The sequence below is a fragment of the Triturus cristatus genome, chromosome 6, assembly GCF_964204655.1.
Source record: "Triturus cristatus chromosome 6, aTriCri1.1, whole genome shotgun sequence".
Classification (NCBI taxonomy): Eukaryota; Metazoa; Chordata; class Amphibia; order Caudata; family Salamandridae; genus Triturus; species Triturus cristatus.
This window is the reverse complement of record NC_140589.1, coordinates 1,021,576-1,035,271: the sequence shown is the minus strand read 5'-3', so window position 1 is coordinate 1,035,271 and position 13,696 is coordinate 1,021,576.

Here is a 13,696-nt window from a genome sequence, read left to right as displayed (position 1 = left end):
CTCCTGGGGAACGACCTGGAAAGTTCCCCCTGGGGACAGGTTGAGCGCAAGACCCATCTAGGGATGATGGGCCTCCCTGAGTGGGTGTGCGCCACCACTCGATCCATGGCGGCCCGACTGACCCCCCTGAGGGAAGTCGACGACGCCCTGACCCCTGAAGATAGGATGGTCCCAGCCGAGGGTCCCCCCATTACCCCACCAGAGGAGTCGATCGGCAGTGACGAACCCCCGCCTTCCGACTCCACCCCAGTCACCGAGTTCGGCGATCTGCCCGAATTAGCCCAGTGGTGCCACGAGGGGGGCCCCTCCCGAGAAGAGTTCTGCCGAGAGCAGGCTTCCTGTCCCTCCCTGGACGGGCCCCGGCAACAGGCAGAGGCCCAGGCCGCGGGTGACCAGACGGGGACGCACCGGATGTACTGGGAGAATGACCTCCTGTACAGTGAACAGAAGTCGGTGGAGCTAGGGTCCGGCCGGGTGCTGGTGGTACCCCTACGCTTCCGAAACCTCCTCCTGGGCTTGGCCCACGATGTCCCCCTCGCAGGATACTTGGGCCAGGACAAAACGTACAGTCGCCTCGTGACCCACTTCTATTGGCCCCGGATAAAAGCCGATGTAGGAGCCCACTGCAAGTCCTGTCCCACGTGCCAGGCCAGTGGGAAGAGCGGAGGGAAGAGCAAGGCTCCCCTCCAACCCTTCCCTGTCGTCAGTACCCCTTTTGAGCGGGTCAGGATCGACATTGTAGGGCCCCTGGACCCCCCAACTTCCCAAGGGCACCGGTTCATCCTCGTCCTGGTGGACCATGCCACCCGTTACCCTGAGGCCATCCCCCTGCGCACCGTCACGGCCCCCGTGGTGGGCCGGGCGTTGATGGGAATCTTCTCCCGCATGGGTTTCCCCCGCGAGGTCGTGAGCGATTGCGGTACCAACTTTATATCCCGATACATGAAGTCTTTGTGGCAACAATGCGGGGTGTCCTATAAATTCACCACCCCGTACCACCCCCAGGGGAACGGCCTGGTAGAGCGGTTTAACCGGACTCTGAATGGGATGATCGCGGGCCTGGAAGAGCCCCTCCGGCGTAAGTGGGACATCCTGCTCCCCTGCCTCCTATTCGCATACCGCGAAGTTCCCCAGAAATCCTTGGGGTTCAGCCCCTTTGAGTTACTCTACGGGCACCCCGTCAGGGGGCCCCTCAGCCTGGTCAAGGAAGGCTGGGAGGCGGCGCCTCGAGGCCCCCCCCGAGATGTGTTCCGGTATGTTCTGACCCTCCGAAATCAGACTAGAAGGTTCCGAGAGATGGCCGAGGCCAACCTGGAGGCGAGTCAGGAAGAGATGAAGCGCTGGTACGACCAGAACGCCACTCTGGTCGAGTTTCAGCCGGGCCAGCTGGTATGGGTCATTGCCCCAGTGAAACCCTGCGCCCTCCAGGATAAATGGACAGGGCCCTTCAAAGTGGTTGAGCGGAAGAGCCAGGTCACGTACTTAGTGGACGTCCAGTCCCCCCGGGACCCCCTCCGGTCCTCCACGTGAACCGCCTCAAGCCCCACTTCGTGCGGACGGAGCTGAGTCTGCTGCTGGCCACCGATGACGGGGCCGAGGAGGAGTCCGATCCTCTCCCCGATCTCCTGTGTACCAAAGAGAAGGACGGCTCCGTAAAAGGAGTGAACCTCTCCCCGTCTCTCACTCCCCAGCAATGGGAAGATTGCCGCCAGCTCCTAGGGCAGTTTTCGGACCTCTTCTCCCTGGTCCCTAGGGTCACCGACTGGTGTGTCCATGACGTGGATACCGGGGACAGTCCGCCAGTGAGACACCGGGCCTACCGAGTCCCTGATCGGGTCCGGTCCTGTATCCAGGCTGAAGTCTCGAAAATGTTGACCCTAGGCGTAATCGAGCCCTCAGATAGCCCCTGGGCCAGCCCCGTGGTCCTGGTCCCTAAAGCAGCCGCCCCCTGGGTCGCGCCAGAACTCCGCTTCTGCGTGGACTACCGGGGACTCAATGAAGTCACCCGAACCGATGCCCACCCCATTCACCGAGCCGACGAGCTCATTGACCGGCTCGGGGCGGCTCGATTCCTCAGTACCTTCGATCTCACCTGTGGCTACTGGCAAATTGCGCTCACAGAAGGAGCCAAGGAGCGGTCCGCCTTCTCCACCCCGGATGGGCACTATCGCTTTCGCGTGATGCCTTTCGGGATGAAAAATGCCCCGGCCACCTTTCAGCGACTGGTAAATAGAGTCCTGGCCGGGCTGGAAAAATTCAGCGCCGCATATCTCGACGATATCGCAGTTTTTAGTTCTGAGTGGAGTGAGCACCTCCAGCACCTTCGGAGGGTGCTGACCGCCATGCGCCAGGCAGGCCTCACTGTGAAAGCTAGCAAGTGCCAGATTGGGCAAGGTTCGGTAACCTACCTGGGGCACCAGGTCGGAAGCGGGCAGGTCGCCCCTCTGCAGCCCAAAATCGACGCCATCCTAGCCTGGGAACCCCCTACTACCCAAACGGAGGTTCGAGCCTTTCTGGGCCTCACGGGCTACTACTGGAGGTTCATCCGGAATTACGGCAGCCTGGTCGGTCCCCTCACGGGACTCAAATCAAAAAAGCAGCCCAAGAAGGTGCAATGGTCCCCTGCCTGCCAAGAGGCGTTCGAGGCCCTGAAAGCGGCCATGTGTACTGCCCCCGTCCTCCAGGCCCCCGACTACTCCAAGGAGTTTGTGGTACAGACTGATGCCTCCGAGCATGGCATCGGGGCAGTCCTCTCCCAGGTGAATGACCAAGGTCTAGACCAGCCCGTGGCCTTCCTCAGCCGAAGGCTATTGCCCAGGGAACAAAGATGGAGCACCATCGAGCGAGAGGCATTTGCCGTAGTCTGGGCCCTCAAAAAACTACGCCCTTACCTGTTCGGCACCCATTTCAAGGTCCAAACCGACCATCGCCCCTTGCGATGGCTCATGCAGATGCGAGGAGAAAACCCCAAGCTACTACGGTGGTCAATCTCCCTCCAGGGAATGGATTTCACCGTAGAACATCGCCCTGGGAATGACCACGCCAACGCCGATGGCCTCTCCCGGTTCTTCCGCCTCAGCGAAGAGAACCCCCAAGAAGATGGGTAGTTCTCTCCAGCTTTCAGCTGGGGGGGACGCATGTTAGACCCGGCCATCGTACCATAGCTAGACCTGACCCCTGCACCTCACACCAGCCCCCAAACCCACGGCCTAGCCGATCCTCCCCACCAGAACTCACACGCACCCAACCCGGACTTCCCCATCCATGGCCTTCCTCCCTTCGGACACACCGGGCCCGCGTGCCCACTTCATGCACCAAGATGGCCGCCCGGCCCCAGCGCGACCCTGGTCTAGAGGCGCCACTCCGGCTGGAGGACATCACGCTCCCCTTGGGATGAGAGAGGGAGGAGCAGTTTCTATCACACCTCTGCGCTTCCCTGGGACGGTGGGTTTCGATCGACCTGCCGGCCTCCCCGAGGGCTGGCTCCACGCCTGCTGGGTGTCTGGGACTCCTCCCGACCCGGCCCTGGAAGGATCAAAAGACAATAGCAGGAAACCCCAACAAGCAACCCCCCAGGTGACAAGACCCCTGCCTGCACAGACTCCGGACATCAAAGAGGGGTCGCCCTATAACAAGGGGTGCTCGGGGACCGTCCGGCAGATTCGCCTTGGAACACCTGAGCCCTGCTGAGTGACTCGCGGCTCCCTGAAGATCGTAAGACCTCCGAACTGGTACCTGAGCCCTGCTGAGTGACTCGCGGCTCCCTGAAGATCGTAAGACCTCCGAACTTGTGCTTGAGCCCTGCTGAGTGACTCGCGGCTCCCTGAAGATCGTAAGACCTCCGAACTTGTGCTTGAGCCCTGCTGAGTGACTCGCGGCTCCTTGAAGATCGTAAGACCACCGAACTTGTATCCGAGCCTTGTTGAGTGACTCGCGGCTCCTGCAGACTCTCTTGGTCCCGCCGGATCCCACGACGACAAGCGTATCCTCCAGCTCGAGGATTGTGAGCTGTGCGCCGGGTACGCTCCTGCATTTGATCCATATCCCCAAAGACTGTCCCGCTACCTCCTACCCCCCTCCAAGACTCTGAGAGCCCACGCTCTGCTTGTATATATTTGCCGTGCGGATCATAAAGATCCTACTACTCTAACTTGATAAAGATTTGCTCGTAAGAACTCCTCGTGTGGTGTCCCTCTGTCGTGTGGTGCCGAGTGTGAGATCCTAGATTTGAGGTTCCTCCCGGAGGAATCTCTCGCCAGTGCCCGGCTACGATACTTCGAGGGTGGGTCTCAGGGCAGTCAGGGCCCCCTCCGGGCCCCTCTGAGGTCGCCTTCTAACACAGGGGCACAGAGAACGGCACAGAACAACGATAAGGCACACACTATGGGAAACAGGCAGTCAATATGGGGGACAGTACAGAATGGCAAAAACTGAAAAAGCAGCACAAGAGTAAATCACACGCAAGATATTACGGCGGGGGGCGGGGTCGACGGGGCGGGCTCAGCGAGGCTGAGGACAGCAGCGGGGGAACGCACACGCTACAGCTGGTGGCCGTGCGGCGCGGGGGTGTCCTGAGGTCACAATACTAAAAAATACAATTAACATTATTATCAATTAATCAATTAATAAAAATCATTTAGCAATTAATAAAAATTCATTAGCAATTCATACAAATTAATTACCCATTAACACAAATTAATTACCAATTAATAATGAATTATCAATTAATTATCAATACACATAAATTAAATAATTAATATTTACTTTATTACATTTAAATTACTTCCCACCCAATTCCCCTATAAACCCACAACCCGCTGCTAACAATCAAAATTAAAATTAACATAATTATCAATTAATCAATTAATATAAATTAATTATCAATTAATAACAATTAATGACCAATTAATAATTAATTGTCAATCAATTAATTATCAAAACATATTAATATAATTAATATTTAATTTACCATAATTAAATTACTTCCCACCCTATTCCCCTATAAACCCACAACCCGCTACGTAATAAAATTACGCAAAAATTAAATTACATAACATTCATTAGTTTAAAAAATGTAAACATACATTACAAAAATAATACATAATTTTAACACATATACTACCATACATAACACTAAAAAAAATTCGATATTATGGAATTCTATATTTTTACATTCTATATTATGGAAATCGATATTTTGTACCCCTATTTCGATATTCTTTTTTAGTTCAAAAGAGTTTTATTAAACAAATAAAGGTGTCAGAACAGCAGCAAACCAAAAATATAGCAGTAACAAGAGCATTGAAGTAAAATATGACTATGGAAAGAAACATGAGACTAAAAGATAACAAATGATTGAGGCTATACAACCAAAAGCAGCACTAGACAAATATGCAGTAAAAAGTAACATAATAAATGCAAAGGAACATAAAGGTCAATCAAGGAGGTTTAGAGACTTCTTGCTGAGAGGGGGGCAAATGAAACGAAGGAGACGAGCGTTTAGCACACTTATCAAGGTATAGGGTTACAGGGAGCCAGAGTTCCTGTCGTTTTTTGTCCAGATTGAGGGGGTAGATAAACACAGTATCTAGCCGATGATTGTGACATACATTATACCACCATGCTCTAAAAGACACAGTAGCAGAATTTTTCCAATTGACCGTAATTTGCTGAAATGCAACAGCTAGCAATAAATCAACAATTTGCACATTAAAATCAATATCAGCCCAACAAGGGGAGAGACTACCTAAAAAAATGTTAACAAGGGAGAAGGGAAGTGCAGTGTGAAATATGACATTAATTTGGGTCCAGACTTGTTTCCAAAAGTTGTGCGTGGCGGTACAGGAAAAAAGCATGTGAAAAAGAGTAGCTTTAGAGGTCGAGCAAGACCAGCAAAGGTCAGGAACTAGAGGAAACCTCTTATTTAACATATGGGGTGAGAAGAGAAGTCTATTGTAGATAAAAAAGAGGGTTTGTGTGAGGGAAGCAGCTCTGGAAGACTTGCGGAGCTTGGACCACAGTCTATCCCACAAAGAGGTGGGCCAAGAAATGCCAAAATCAGATTCCCATTGTTCTTCTACTGTGGATTTTGGTCTAGGTGCAAGAGTGACGCGGAATGAGTGATAGATTGAGGAGGCTGTGGGCTGGGAGCGTAACAGAGAATGGAGGTGCGCAGAAGAACTGGGAAGATCAAGATGATTGGGGGAAGTAGAGAGTTTGGCAAATGTGGACATAATTGCAGACTTAAGTAGAGTATATTTTCGAAGGAAGGAGTGAGGAAGATCAAATTTTTGACTAAGAAGGAGGAAAGGTAAGAAGTCGGAACCAGAAAAGAGATGGGACACCCAAATCAAACCCTTTTGTCTCCAAGATTTCCAATAAAAGGGTTTTTGATGAATGAGAATACTATTATTATACCAGATGGTGGTGTTGAGAAAGTCGGCTACAGAAGAGGGGGGACTGGGGGACGTGGAGAGTAGAAGCTTGGTTGTGAACTTATGAATGGGAGTGGAAAGAACCTGGGGCTTACGAGAAAATGAGAGATACTCAGCGAAGGTGAAGGGGGATAAAGCAAGACGTTCAAGAACAAGCCATAAGGGGGAAGATACAGCAGGATCTCGTAACCAAAGAGTGGCTTGTCGCAAAAGAAATGCTTTGTGGTAAGCGGGAAAATCTGGAAAGTTAACCCCACCCTCTGATTTAGGAAGACGTAGTCTGCCTAAAGACATACGCGCTTTTTTGCCTGACCAGAGGAAAGAAGAAAAAACAGTATTAATTTTCTTAAAAAACTTAGCTGGGATAGGTACTGGAATATTGGATATGGTGTATAGAACTATTGGGGAGAGCATCGTTTTAATCGTGTCGAGGCGACCCCACCAAGAAAGGTAGAGTGGGTGCCATCTGGAAGTAAGGTCGGATAATTTCTGAGTACATTTAGTGAGGCATAACGAGATAGTATCGGGGATAGAAGGGGCAATATACAAACCAAGGTATTTAAATCAGGTTTAAAGGTAAATTTAGTAAGGGGTAGAATTTTGCATTTGTCAGTATTTAATTTGTAACCAGAAATTTGGGAGTACTTGCGGACTTCATTGAAAAACGCAGGAATAGAGATGGCAGGGTTGGACATAAAGAGTAGGATATCATCAGCGTAAGCAGCAAGTTTAATATTTGTTTGGGCGGTTTGGAAACCATGTAGATTAGGATTTTGGCGAAGTTTTGGAAGAACGGGTTCTAATGCTAGATTAAAAAGAAAAGGGGAGAGGGGACAACCCTGACGGACTCCTCTACCTAAGCTGAAAAAAGAAGAGACTAGACCATTAGCACAGACCGCTGCTCTGGGGCTGGAATAAAGAAAAGAAACAAAAGAGATAAAATTAGGACCAAACCCGAACCATCTGAGGGCGGAGAAGAGGAAAGTCCACTCTACTCTGTCAAACGCTTTCTCTGCGTCCAAAGCAATTGCCGCTAGCGAATCCTGGAACTTTGAGGATTTGGACAGGACATTAAACAGAAGTCTAGTATTGTCTGTAATAAAACGACCCTTAACAAATCCAGATTGTTCCGGGCCCAACAGTTCAGGGAGAAAAGGATCTAATCTTAAAGCAAGAGATTTAGCGTATAATTTGTAGTCAATGTGAACCAAAGAGATTGGTCTGTAATTCTTGCAATGTTGGGTGTCTTTTCCTTCTTTAGGTATGATACAAATATGGGCGTCTGAGAAAGTGCCAGAGGAAGTGCCACTAAGTATAAAAGAATCAATAAGAGAATGCAGTCTAGGTAATAGAAATTTAGAGAAGTGTAAATAAAATTCAACTGTAAATCCATCCGGACCTGGAGCTTTATCCTTCTTAAGTGACTGAAGTGCAATGTGTAATTCAGAAACAGAAATGGGTGATTCAAGAATGGAGAGATCAACAGGAAAATGAGGAGGTGCCTTAATGGTGGAAAAAAAGGTAGCTAGGTCTTGAGCGGAGGGATGAGTTTCAGAAGAGTAGAGCGTGGAGTAAAAACTGGAAAATTCCTCTAAAATATCAACATCTGTATGCTTTAAAACAGAATTAACATCATAAACAGATTCAATATTCAATCTGTGTTGCTTAACTTTTAAATAATTGGCTAAAATCTTCCCCGCCTTGTTCTTTCCCCCATAAAATTTTGAGCTAGATTTCAATAAATATAGTGAGGCATCATCAGTGGATTGTTTATTAAATTGCATCTTAGCCTCAATAAGAGTAGTCAAACTTTCCTGCGAATGAGAGGTATAAAAAGAGTGCTCCAAATTTTTAATCTTGAGGAAGAGATCATTTGCAATTTTACGAGCGATCTTACGTTTTCTGGACACATAATCAATGATGAAACCTCTGGCCGCAGCCTTATAAGCGTCCCAGATAGCATGCTTGGGCAAAGTGGGCGTATCATTAATGACAAAAAACTCTGTGGTGAATTCAACAAAGGAAGTGGTGAACTTGGGATCTTGGAGTAAAGTGTTATTAAAGCGCCAACGTTTTGGTCCAGTGGACCTGGGTAAGATATCAATGTTGGCTAGCACTGGGGCATGATCGGAAAACAAGATGGGGCCAATGTCAGCGTGAGTAAGGGATTGTGAGATATGATGGGAAAGGAAAATGTAATCAATACGGGACTGTGAGTGGTGGGATGGGGAATAGAAGGTAAACTCCTTAGTAGTAGGGTTACAAAGACGCCAGGCATCAATGAGTTTGTGCTGGGATATTGCTTGAGCAAACAATTTGTGAGACTTATTAGGGATATAAGATACTTTGGAATGTCTATCCAAAAAGGGGTCAAGGGGCAAGTTGCAGTCTCCCGCCATAATAAAATTATCATCAACGTATTCAGAAATGCGAGAAGCCATTGTGCGCCAAAAGGCGGGGTCACGCCCAGTGGGTGCGTAAATGTTGAGAAGGGAGATGGGGATACCCTTCGAGGAAAGTTTGACGTACAACCATCTTCCCTCGGGATCCGACTCAGAGATCAAGAGCGAGTGAGAGAGAGATTTACGAATTAATATAACCACACCATTTCTTTTAGCATCACCAGGAGCAGAGAATACATTGCCTACCCAACCTCTTTTAAGCTTGGCAGCTTCAATGTCAGACAAATGGGTTTCTTGAAAAAAGGCAATATCGACATTCAACTTGGCTAAATGTGAAATAATTTTTTGTCTCTTAATAGGAGAATGGAGACCTTTAACATTCCAGGAAACAATACGTACTGCCATTAAGAAAAATTAAAGAAATAATGCAAAGAAAAATTAAAACATCGAGAAAAAGCCTCATGGAAAGTGAAAACATAAGAAAAGGAAAAAAGAAAAAAGAGATAAGAATAAAGAGAGGATGAAGCGTGCAAAAGAAGGAAGAGGGAAGGAGGATTAAGAGATATCATGAAGATAGAGAAAAGCCAAGGTGAAGTTAAGATCCATGAAAAGGTAAGAAGAAGTGCAAAGAATTCCGTAAGTAAGGACAGGTGAGAGAAAAAAAAGAAAAAGCACAAAAAGGTCAACGAATGAATAGGAGAAGAGAAAAAAATAACAGAAGAAGAAAAATATATAAAGGAGTCAAGGGAGGAATGAAGCAGCAGGATGAGAATATATTGAAAACGAAGGAAATGTGACCAAGGAAGCCAACAGGTGATAAAGATAAAGGAGAAGAGAGATAGGAAAGAAGAAAACGGGCATGTAAAGGGTACTGACACCAATAAACCTGAAAGTGTGAAGAAAAGAATCAAAATAAGGAAAAACAAAACAAGAACAAACATGTCAGAAAAAGAATGAGGAATACTCACAAGGGGTAATTGAGGAGAGATACAATCAGGAACAGGAACAGACAAGGGCGTACGTGAATGCGGGGAGAGGGGGGTAGGACCAACTGGAGAAGGCAGGACACTCGGGGTCAGGGAAACGTCCAACCAGAGAAACGGGACGGAACGCATAACATTGATCTGTGGAGAAAGAAAGGTAATAAGGTTAGATATCGGCAGATGACAAGGGCATAAGACAAACAAAGAATAGAACAAACCAAGGAATCATATCAGCAATAATAAATACTGCAATGGAGAACAAGCACTCAACAAGAGAACAAACACATTTAAGAACAGTGGAATTAGAAAAAACAAAAAGAAACAACAAATGTAAGAAATTGGAGCATCAGTATAAGACTTCAGAAGAAAGTCACGTTGGATGAGAAGAGGAAGGACCAGAAAGCTCCATATCCGCTTGGCCGCAGGAATTCAGGAAACTCCGAAGTCGAGTAGGCTCCTCATAGGTCGTAGTCTTATTATTATAGGTGACTTTGAATAGGCAAGGATGGGAAAGGCCATATCTAGCACCAATGGAACGAAGGTCAGGTCTCATGTCCAAAAAGGCTTTACGACGACTTGCAGTAGCACTGGCGTAATCCTGTGCAAAGAACAAAGTGGAGCCCGACTAAGTAATACGGGGAGAGGCTCTGGCCGTAGAAAGAACTTTCAGTAGATCCGTGTACTCCAAGAAATACATTATTACACCTCTAGGCTTCGCTGGTGTGGAGAGAGAGGTGGATGCTCGACCAAGCCTGTGGGCACGCTGGATATTGAGTGGGGTATCCTCAGGCAAGTGCAAAATCTTGGGAAGAAAAGACTTGAAGAAAGTGATGGGATCGCTCCCCTCGCATCCTTCCACCAGGCCGTAAAGGCGAAGATTATTGCGTCTATTCCGGTTTTCCAAGTCCTCCACCTGCTTCTGGAGAGAGGAGATCTGCGCATGCATATGTGTAACCTTGGCTGCGGAACCCTGAAGAGAGGAGACGTCACGTTCTACCGATGACACTCGTTCATCCATCCGGGTCCAATTATCAGTGAGAACCTGCAACTTGGCGTTGGTTTCTTCCATGAAAGGGCACAGGGCCCGTATCTCTTCCAGAAGTAACTCCATCGAAATGGTCGAAGATGACTTGGGAGGCGAAGGCGGATCTTTTTTTAAACGCTTAGGCGTCATTTTTCCTGAAGACTGTGAGGAAGGTTCCATGTCCAGCGCCGTCTCATTAGTAGGAGGGGACCGAGAAGCTTCCAACTGAGCCAATTCCGTAAAGAGCTTAGAGTTTTTGATGTAATTACGCTTTTGGAGCTTGCTGGAACCTTCGGCCATAGATGCGGCTGCGAAATGTGGACACCCACTACCAAACCGGGGGCAGGCGCAACTACGTTACAGGGTTCAAAATACGTGAGAAAAAAAGAGAAAAAAAAAAGGAAGCAAGTAGGGCGCCTTGATATGTAAAAAGCGCCAATCCTGAAAAGCAACAGTGCCAGGAAACGCAGATGCAGAGGCTCAAAATGGCCGCCAGATGTGAGGAGAGCAAAACAAAATTACGTCCAGGAAACATTTTTGTCAGATAACAGTTCAAATAGTCACCAAACAGTAAAAAACCATGGCAATTGAGGTGCTAGAGGTGCTGAAAGCGAGTGAAATCCAATGCAGCAACCCGGAGTGGAGCACGTGATAGACGCGCTGCTGAAGAGACAGGCGAGCACATCCACAAAATGGCGGTCGCGGCCGATGCAGAGCCGCGGCCGGGAGATTGAGGTGAATAAATTAGGAAGCAGGTTTACCGCGGTATTGAAGGGAGGCTCAGAACACTCCGGGGACCTTCCGAGACGAGAGGCAGTTCTCCATTGTCCTTTTCGTAAGCGCAAACCGCCCGTAAACTCTGGCGCGGACGGAGCCTTCACGCCGGCGCCGCCATCTCCTCGGGCGCCTAGCCACGCCCCCCCTATTTCGATATTCTGACCTATCTATATTTTGATTTTCGATATTCTGTTAATTCTATATTTTGGAATCGATATTTAGGTCATTCACCCTTTTACAGTAGATTCATTAGTGAAAGTGTAATATTTGTGTTCAAATTGTTTAATGCAAGCCAGAAATAAAGGAGATTATTTATGTGCCTTCTTTTTCTTGGTCGCAACATAATCTATAATATAGCCTCTGGTGGTAGCCTTAAATGTAGCCCACACAAATTTAAAAGTGGTATCCGGGCAAACATTAGTGGCAAACAATTCTCATGAGAACTGTTCAAAATTGTTAACAAATGTTTTATCTCTTAAAAGGCTATTATTGAAACACCATCTAGTGGAACGGGAGACATCCAGCAATAAATCGAGATCAAATATAACTGGTGCATGATTTGAAATTAAAGCATGGCCTACTTTTGCATTAGCTTAGGAGCAAAGTGATTTATAGGTCAGGAAGATATAATCTATCCTGGATATAGAGCAGTGAACTGGAGAGTGAAAAGTATATTCCATGTCATCTGGATGGTAACACCTCCATGCATCTAGTAACCCTCTTGATACTAGAACTCTCTAATCACTTTTTACATCCAATTGGGCACATATTTTACAGTAGAACTTCTGGCTGTAAGGTGATCCATAAGCTGATTGCACTCCCCCCCACCCCCCCCCCCTCCCCAGAAATAACATTTGTTTCTGAACATAACATTATTTTGATTGAGACGGTTTCCCAGAATTGAACATCTGTACCTATGGGGCCATGCACATTATAAATAGGAAACAGAGTATTATTTAAAGTGAGATGAAAAAGGAGCCACCTGACCTCCGCATCTTTTATCTCTTGTTAAATAACCAGATGAAGAGATATATGAAACAAAACAACCAAACCATTCTTGTTATTTTTCAAATGGGAACATAAAATATGACCCACTCAAGACAAGTGTGTGAGAAGTCATTGTTTTTTGATAGGGTTACGTAAACCTTTTACATTCAAGAGACAATGCGAAGCTTACTCATCGTCGTAAGGACAAATGTTGAAAGGGTACGTATGAAAAGGTAACACTTTGGTGCCGATTCCGATCCTGGAAAAATTTTCCCCGTACGAATTGTAACCGGATTTTTTTCCGTACGAATCGCACAAGTACCGTACAAACTGGCAAGTACGATTCGTATGGGAAAAAGTCCATACGAATCGCATTGGGAAAATTCCCCGACACGTCCTCGGGTCGGAAAATGTGTCCGACACATCCCCGGACGATTTACCGTACGAATCGGAAATATGAAGTCCGACCGCGCAAGTACGATCCGTCCCGTCCTTCCGATTTTACAACCATATGGAACAGACACCGTCCGGAGCGAACTCCTATAGCAACCATGGAGACATCCAAACAGGTGCCCGGTACGCTCCGAACCCCCCCCAGCCCCCGCATGTACGCGCCGTCCCCCCCAGCCCCGGCGCGTACATACACGGGTGGGGGTACGGCGCGTACATACACGGGTGGGGGTACAGCGCGTACATGCGGGGGCTGGGGGGGGACGGCGCGTACATGCGGGGCTGGAGGGACAACGCGTACATGCGGGGGCTGGGGGGGGACGGCGCATAGATGCGGGGGCTGGGGGGGGTCGGCACGTACCTACGGGGGCTGGGGGGGTTCGCTGCGTACCGGGCCCCCAATTCCGCTCGCATCGCGCCGTACTTCGCTTTTCCTGCACTTTTTTGGGTGCCGTAAAAATGTTGCCGTCCGGACTGGTGTTTGTACGAATCGTACTTCCTGGTTCGTGAAATGCAGCCTGCATGCGTCCCGACGTCACGTCGGCGCTGTCCCGGATCACATTGGTATGTGTTTTTACAGTCGGTCGGTGTTTTTTCCGACTCGTACGGAAATGGTCTTTCCATACGAATCGTACTAGC